A 9,317-nucleotide genomic window follows, 5' to 3' on the forward strand; every position below is an offset into this window, starting at 1 on the left:
AAAAAAAAAAAAAAAAAAAAAAGCAGTACAACAACTATTTACATTGTATTAGATATTATAAGTAATCTAGAGATGAATTAAAGCACAGGTTATATACATACATACTATGGCATTTTATATAAGGAAGCTGAATATCTTCAGATTTTGCTATCCAAAGGAATCCTAGAACTAATACCCTACGGATACCAAGGACAACTATAATTACTTTGATTATTTTATTCAGCAATAACCCTGCAATCTATAATCTTCCTTTTACCTAGATCTTGTTTTTGGTCTAAGGTTACTTTAATACATTAACAAATTCTAAAGTTAACTTTTCATTCCTAATTTTATGTAGTTTGTGTTATTGTGCTTTGCAAATATTACATCTTATTTCTTAAAAATTGAAAGCTTGTGGCAACCCTGTGTCAAGCAAGTCTATTGCCATCATTTTTTCCATCATCATGTGCTCCTTTCAGGTGTCTGTGTCATGTTTTGGTTATTCTTGACAATATTTCAAACTTTTTCATCAATATTATTTTATCTGTTATGGTGATCTGTGATCAGTGATCTTTGACATTCCTTCTGTAATGTTTTGGGGCATCACAAACTGCATTTATATAAAATGGTAAACTAATCAGGCACAGTGGCTCATGGCTGTAATCCCATCGCTTCGGGAGGCTTAGGTAGGCAGATCACCTGGCGTCAGGAGTTGAGATCAGCCTGGCCAACATGCTAAAACCTTGTCTCTACTAGAAATATAAAAATACAAAAATTAACTGGGCATGGTGGCACACACCTGTAGTTCTAGCTACTTAGGAGGCTAAGGTCCGAGAACTGCTTGAACCCCAGAGGTGGAGTTTGCTATAAACCAAGATCACATCACTGCACTCCAGCCTAGATGAAACAGTAAGTCTCTGTCTCAAAAAAAAAAAAAAAAAGTGAACTTAATAAATGTTGTGTATTCTGACTACTATATTCTCCCATCTATCTCCTCTTCAGGCCTTCCTCTTCATTCAGACACAACAGTACTGAAATTAGGCCAAATAATAATAGCCCTATAGTAGCCCCTAAGTGTTCAAGTGAAAGACAGCTGCGTATCTCTCATAAATCAAAAGCTAGAAATGACTAAGCTTATTGAGAAAGACATGTTGAAAGGTAAGACAGGCTGAAAGCTAGGCCTCGTATGACAAAGCTACCAAGTTGTGAAGGCAAAAGAAAAATTCTTGAAGAAAATTAAACATGCTATCAGTGAACACACTAATGATAAGTAGAACACACTAATCACTAAGTAGCCTTACTGAAGATATACAGTAAGTACTAGTGGTCTGGATAGAAGACCAAAACAGCTATAAATTTCACTCAAGCCAAAGCCTAATCCAGAGCAAGGCCTTAACTTGCAATTCCATGAAGGCTGAGAGGTGAGGAAGCTATAGAGGAAAAGTTTGATCTAGCAAAGATTGGTTCATGAGGTTTAATGAAAAAAGCTGTCCCCGTAAAGTGCAATGTGAACAGCAAGTGCTGATGCATTAACAGAAACTGTAGCAAGTTATCTAAAAGATCTAAGATTATTAATGAAGGCGGCTACATTAAACAACAGATTTTCAATGTAGATGAAACAAGCTTCTATTGGAAGATGCCACTGAGGACTTTCACAGCTAGAGAGAAGTCTATGCCTGCCATCAAAATTTCAAAGGGCAGGCTGACTCTCTTGACAGGCTAATGCAGCTAGTGACTTTAAGTTAAGCCAACACTGATTTACCATTCTGAAAATCCTACAGCCAGCGTGAATTATGCCAAATCAACTTTGCCGATGATCTAAAATGGAACAACAAAGCCTGGATGACAACACATCTGATTATAACACGGTTTGCTGAATATTTTAAGCCCACTGTTGAGACATGCTGCTCAGAAAAAAAAAAAAGATTCCTTTCAAAGTAGTACTGCTTATTCACAATGCACTTGGCCACCCAAGAACTCTTACAGACAAGGAGATTACTGTTGTTTTTGTGCCTGTTAACACAAGTCACTGTTGTCCCTGAATCAAGAGTAATTTCAACTTTCAAAGTCTTTATTATGTAAGAAATAACACTGGACACAGATATAGCTGCCATAATTAGTGATTCCTTTGATGGATCTAGGCAAGTACACTGAAAACCTTCTGGAAAGGATTCACCATTCTAGATGCCATTAAAAACATTCCTGGCCTGGCATGGTGGCTCACGCCTGTAATCCCAGCACTTTGGGAGGCTGAAGTGGGCAGATGAGGCCAAGAATTTGAGACCAGCCTGACCAATTGGTGAAACCTCGTCTCTACTAAAAATACAAAAATTAGCCAGGCATACTGGAGGGTGCCTGTAATCCCAGCATTTGGGAGGCTGGGCTGGGGCAGGAGAATCACTTGAACACAGGAGGCAGAGGCTGCAGTGAGTCGAGATCACACCACTACATGCCAGCCTGGGCAACAGAGTGAAACTCTGTCAAAAACAAACAAACAAAAATTTCTGATTCACGGGAGGAGGTCAAAGTATTAATCATAACAGGAATTTGGAAGAAGTTGATTCCAACCCTCAAGGATGACTTTGAGGGGTTCAAGACTTTAGTGAAGGAAATAATTGCAGACATGGCAGAAATAGCAAGAGAATTAGAATAACAAGTGGAGCCTGAAGATATGCCTGCATTGCTATAATCTCACACTAAAATGTGAACAGGTGAGGAGTTGCTTCTTATGGATGAGTAAAGACAGTGGTTTGGTGAGATGGGATCTACTCCCGAAGATGCTGTGAATGTTGTTGAAATGTCAACAAGGCTTTTAAAGAAATGACTATAATTTTGCAGGAAATTCTATGGGTAAAATGCTATCAAACAGCTTCACATGCTACAGAGCCATCTTTTGTGAAAGTTAAGAGTCCACTGATGCAGCACATCTTTATCTCATTTTAAGAAAATTGCCACAGCCATCCAAACCTTCGGCAGCCATTCACATTGACACAAAACTCTCCATTAGCAGAGATTATGACTTGCTAAAGGCTTATATGACAGTTACCATTTTTTAGCAATAAGGTATTTTTTAAGACAAGAACACTGAAAATTAAAAAGACCAAAGACATGTACATTGTTTTAGCTGCACATTTAATAAACTATAGTATAGCATAAACATATTTTATAAATAATTATTTTTAGAAACAGAGTCTTGCTCTGTTATCCCAGCTGGAGTGCAGTGGTATGATCACAGCTCATTGTAACCTCAAACTCCTGGATTCAAGTGATCCTCCCACCTCAGCCTTCTGAGTAGCTAGGACCACAGATGCACACCACCCTGCTGGGCTAATTTTTAAATTTTTTTTGTAGAGACAGGGTCTTGTTATGTTGCTCAGGCTAGTTTGGAACTCCTGGCCTGAAGCAGTCCTCCCACCTTGTCTTCCCAAGGTGTTGGAATTATAGGTGTGAGCCACCACAGCCAGACTAAACATATCTTTTATACGCACTAGGAAACCAAAAAATTTTTATGACTTGCTTTACTGTGATATTTACTTTGCTGTAATGGTTTAGCACCAAACCTACAATCTCTCTAATCTCTGCCTTACTGGAATCGTTTCAATCTGGGAGTTTCTTGGGCACGTTTCTTCAGAAAGTTAGGTCTTTAGAACATGCAGCCAAAAACCTTTTTTTCCTTATCATTTCCGCCAGATCTCCTTAACTAACTTAGTTTACTACTCACCCTTGTAACCATCAGGAAAGGGTTGGTTATACTATGTGATGGTTAACAATCAACTCCCAAATCTCAGTGTCTTAAACAATTAATGTTTTTATTTCTCTCTCAACCCTAACAGGTTGTCAAGGGGGCTTCTCTAAGTTACTCAAAGAACCAGGCTCGCATAACTGACATCATCTTCAATGTGGCTGGTCACTGTAACAGAAGGGGGAATAGACTGCAGAGTTTTCCATCAATTAAATGCTCTGGCCCAGACTGATGTTGCTTTCGTTCATGAGTCAGAACTAGTCTCAGTCCCCAAGCAACTACACAAAAAGGTCAGGAAGGAGGTCATGTATCTGGAAGGTGAGAGAAACATTATTCTCCTTTTCTAACTTGTGACTTTTTACCAGATTAGATTATATAGTGCTTTCTCTTCTTCCCACAATCCTTTACACCTCTGTGTCTTTGCCCATGAAACACTTTCTTTATGTGGATCATTCTGCTTGGATGTCTCCTCCCAATCATTGCTATTATACTAATCCTTGAAGAACCATGTCAGAGTCTACCTTTCCTGACCAAGCCAATCAACTCTCTTCCCTAGGCCTATTAGCCCTGTGATGTTTCTTCAATGGAAACATTAATTACTAACTTTTAAATTACTTTTTGTGCATTAATCCCCGAATATATTACATACTTTCAAGACTGTTCTACTTCTTGATCTGTTCCACAAAGTCAAGAGCAGCATACAAAACAAGCACCCAATACATTTTTGTTACATTAAAGAAATTGCCTGTGATGCCATTTAAAAAATCTCTTCATGTAGAATGAGTCTATAAAAAGTTAGCAAATTATACAATAAAGTTTTCAAACAGAGGCCCCCCTTCAAAAAAATTAAGCCAGGATACTGCAAGATGCATAATCAGTCAGATTCAGTTGTTTATAAACATAAATTATCAAGTAAAATAGATATTCTCAGCCTCTTTACTCCCATTTTAATATGGAAAAGAAATATTTACTATTATGTTTCTAGGAAAGAAAAAAGAATATAATGAGTTAAGGTAATTTTTAAAAATTATTAAAAAAATTTTTTGAGACAGGGTTTAGGCTTTGCCACCTTGTCTAGAATACAGTGGTGCAATCAAGCTCACTGCAGCCTCAACCTCCTGGGATCAAGCAATCCTACACTTCAGCCTCCTGAGGAGCTGTGACTACAGGTGTGTGCCACCCCACACACAGCTAATATTTAAATTTTTTTTTTTTTGTAGAGAGAGGGTCTTGCTATGTTGCCCAGGCTGGTCTCAAACTCCTGGGCTCAAGGATCTTCCCATCTCGGCACCCCAAAGTGTTGGGATTACAGGCATGAATCACCATGCCCAGCCCAAGGGAAAAAGCATTTATTCAGAGTCATCACAATAAGGTAACTGGAGGCTAAACTTGGCTGAATATTGCTAAAAGTACTGAAGGCAACAGGAAAGATCAATGTGTAAAGGGACCTGGATAAAGGGTGATGGCAGGAGCAAGCACAAGGTGGGAAGAAGAAAATGATCAATTCATTTGGAGATGAGGTACGACGCTAGTGAATAATGACAAATAATTCAATAGCATAAGTATAAGAGGTAGAGCCTAAAAAGAAATTAAAGGAGTCTCAACCAGGGAATGGAAGGTCAGGGCTAATAAGAAAAACTGGGATAAATAAATTATAAGACTAAATATAATCCCCAATGTCTCCTACACTAATATCGATGAATTCTCTGAATATAACCTAGAGGTGACAATGCCTGTATTTCAGGTTTGTATTTTCTTAAAAAAAAAAAAAAGAGGAGGACCCAAGATGGCCGACTAGGAAGAGCTCAGGATTGCAGCTCCCAGTGAAAGTGCAGAGGGTGAGTGGACGCCACATTTCCAGACGGATTTTTACTGACCACAGACCAGGAGATTCCCAGGTGGAGGAGCCCCATGGGTCGCCAGCGCGGCTACTTTGCCGACGCCCTGGCGCGGCGGGTCTCCATACAAAATACACTGGTCCGGGTGCCCTCTTAGCTGGCGATTGGAGACCCGGGAAGGCAGATCGCCCATTCATCTGATTTAAAAAGGAACTGAAACAGGGAGCCAGGCCAGGAGATTCCTGAGCAAAAAATCTCCACGAATCTCAGCGCAGCTGTTTCAGCCAGCGCAGTGAGTTGCCGCAAGGGAAATCACACAGATCTCCTCGACTGTTCAACTAAAAAACAAACAAACAAACAAACAAACAAACAAAAAAAAACAACAGACTCTGAGTCAGGGAGTCAGGTGACCAGGCTCAGCTGCACCCACCTCCACACACAAAAAAACAGCAATTGAAAACGCTCTGGGTTGAGAGTTTCAGAGCGAGTGCAGCTGAACGTGGGACAGTCCAGCTCTGTGGGGGAGAGGTGTCCGCTATTACCGAGACACTCCTCCACTATGGAGGAAACCCGCTGTTTCCGAGGCAACCTGTCATTACAGAGAGACTTCACCATTACAGAGGTGGGCCACCATTGCTGAGGCAGTTCTAACTACACCCATACAAACAGGACTACAGAGAATATCACATGGCAGCTGGGCGGAGCCCACAGCAGCTCAGCAAAGCCTCTGCAGGCAGACAGTAACTAGGCTGCCTGCTCGCTGGGCAGGGCAGCCCTGGAAGAAGAAAAAAAAAAAAAAAGCAGGAGCACAACGGAAACTCATGAATAAAGCCCTAAATCCCTGGGACAGAGCACCTGGGTGAAAAAAAAAAAGAGTTTATGAGTTCTGCTGCAGCAGACCTAAAGGTACCTGCCCACCAACTCTGAATGAACAACGGAGCTCACGGCTTAGCACTTGAACTCCAATAAAGGACAGACAGTCTCCTCAAGCAGCTCCCTGACCCCTGCATATCCAAAGAGTCACCTCATAAAGGAGAGAACACACTGACATTTGGTGGGTATCCTTCTGGGATAAAGATAGCAGAAGAAGAAACTGGTAGCAACCCTTACTGTTCTGCAACTGCTGCAGGTGATCCCCAGGCAAACAGGGCCTGGAGTGGACATCAGCAGTCCTACAGCAGAGGGGCCAGACCGCTAGAAGGAAAGCTAAGAAAAAGAAGTAACTTCAGCATCCACAAACTGGAAGTTCACTCAGAGACCCAAACTGAAAGTCAGCAACTACAAAGACAACAGGTGGATAAATCCACAAAGATAGGAAGAAACCAGCGCAAAAAGGATGAAAACACCCGAAACCAGAACACCTCTCCTCCCACAAGGGATCACAACTCCTCACCAGCAAGGGAACAAGGCTGGATGGAGAATGAGTGTGATGAAATGACAGAATCAGACTTCAGAAGGTGGGTAATAAGAAACTTCAGTGAGCTAAAAGAACATGTTCTAACCCAATGCAAAGAAACTAAGAACCTTGAAAAAAGATTTGACGAAATGCTAACAAGAATCGACAACATAGAGAGGAATATAAGTGAATTGATGGAGCTGAAAAAAAAAAAAACGAGAACTTCGCAAAGCATGCACAAGTCTCAACAGCTGAATTAACCAGGCAGAAGAAAGGATATCAGAGATCAAAGATCAACTCAATGAAATAAAACGAGAAGGCAAGAATAGAGAAAAAAGGGTAAAAAGGAATGAACAAAGTCTCCAAGAAATGTGAGACTATGTGAAAAGACCTAATCTACATTTGATAGGTGTACCTGAATGTGATGAAGAGAATGAATCCAAGCTGGAAAATACTCTTCAGGATATTATCCAGGAAAACTTCCCCAACCTAGCAAGGCAGGCCAATATTCAAGTCCAGGAAATACAGAGAACACCACAAAGGTATTCCTCAAGAAGAGCAACCCCAAGGCACATAATCGTCAGATTCACCAGGATTGAAATGAAGGAGAAAATGCTAAGGGCAGCCAGAGAGAAAGGTCGGGTTACCCATAAAGGGAAGCCCAATAGACTCACAGCAGATCTCTCATCAGAAACTCTACAAGCCAGAAGACAGTGGGGGCCAATATTCAACATCCTTAAAGAAAAGAACTTTCAACCCAGAATCACTTATCCAGCCAAACTAAGCTTCATAAGTGAAGGAAAAATAAAATCCTTTGCAAACAAGCAAGTACTCAGAGACTTCATCACCACCAGACCTGCTTTACAAGAGCTCCTGAAAGAGTACACATATAAAAGAACAACTAGTGCCAGCCACTCCAAAAACATACCAAATGGCAAAGGACATCAACACAATCAAGAATCTGCATCAACTAACGGGCAAAAGAGCCAGCTAGCATCAAAATGGCAGGATCAAATTCATACATAATAATATTAACCCTAAATATAAATGGACTAAATGCCCCAATCAAAAGACACAGACTGGCAAAATGGATAAAAAGCCAAAACCCATCGGTGTGCTGTATCCAGGAAACCCATCTCACATGCAAGGATACACAAAGGCTCAAAATAAAGGGATGGAGGAAGATTTACCAAGCAAATGGAGAGCAAAAAAAAAGCAGGAGTTGCAATTCTCATCTCTGATAAATTAGACTTTAAAGCAACAAAGATCAAAAGAGACAAAGAAGGATATTATATAATGGTAAAAGGATCAATACAACAAGAAGAGCTAACTCTCCTAAATAAATACGCACCCAATACAGGAGCACCGAGATTTATAAGGCAAGTTCTTAATGACTTACAAAGAGACTTAGACTCCCACACAATAATAGTGGGAGACTTTAACACCCCATTGTCAATATTAGACAGATCGACCAGACAGAAAATTAACAAGGATAATCCAGGACTTGAACTCAGACCTAGAACAAGCAAACCTAATAGACATTTACAGAACTCTCCACCCCAAATCCACAGAATATACATTCTTCTCAGCACCACTTCACACCTACTCTAAAATTGACCACATAATTGGAAGCAAATCACTCCTCAGCAAATGCAAAAGAATGGAAATAATAACAAACAGTCTCTCAGACCACAGTGCAATCAAGTTAGAATTCACAATGCAGAAACAAACTCAGAACCGCACAGCTTCATGGAAAATGAACAACTGGCTCTTGAATGTTGACTGGATAAACAATGAAATGAAGGCAAAAATAAAGATGTTCTTCGAAACCAATGAGAACGAAGACACAACATACCAGAATCTCTGGGACACATTTAAAGCAGTCTCTAGAGGAAAATATATAGCAGTAAGTGCCCATATGAGAAGGAAGGAGAGATCGAAAATTGACACCCTATAATCAAAATTGAAAGAGCTAGAGGAGCAAGATCAAAAAAACTCAAAACCTAGCAGAAGATAAGAAATAACTAAGATCAGGGCAGAACTGAAGGAGATAGAGACACAAAAAACCCTTCAAAAAAATCAATAAATCGAGGAGGTGGTTTTTCGAAACGATCAACAAAATAGACCACTAGACAGATTAATAAAAAGAAAAGAGAGGATAACCAAATTGATGCAATAAAAAACAATAAAGGGGATATCACCACAGATTCCACAGAAATTCAAACCATCATCAGAGATTATTACAAACAACTCTATGCACATAAACTAGTAAACCTGGAAGAAATGGATAAATTCCTGGACACTTGCCTCCTCCCAAGCCTAAACCAGGAAGAAGTCGAAACCCTGAATAGACCCATAACAA

The 9,317-nt window shown here is 40.1% G+C and overlaps 1 protein-coding gene across 1 annotated transcript in view; it reads right to left on the reverse strand.

The window, feature by feature from the left end:
* The window catches only part of ANKRD28 (ankyrin repeat domain 28), a 132,129-nt gene that overhangs the window by 59,438 nt on the left and 63,374 nt on the right, over window positions 1-9,317 (reverse strand). The window lies entirely within an intron of this gene.

The sequence above is a fragment of the Cebus imitator genome, unplaced genomic scaffold, assembly GCF_001604975.1.
Source record: "Cebus imitator isolate Cc_AM_T3 unplaced genomic scaffold, Cebus_imitator-1.0 Scaffold24, whole genome shotgun sequence".
NCBI lineage: Eukaryota > Metazoa > Chordata > Mammalia > Primates > Cebidae > Cebus > Cebus imitator.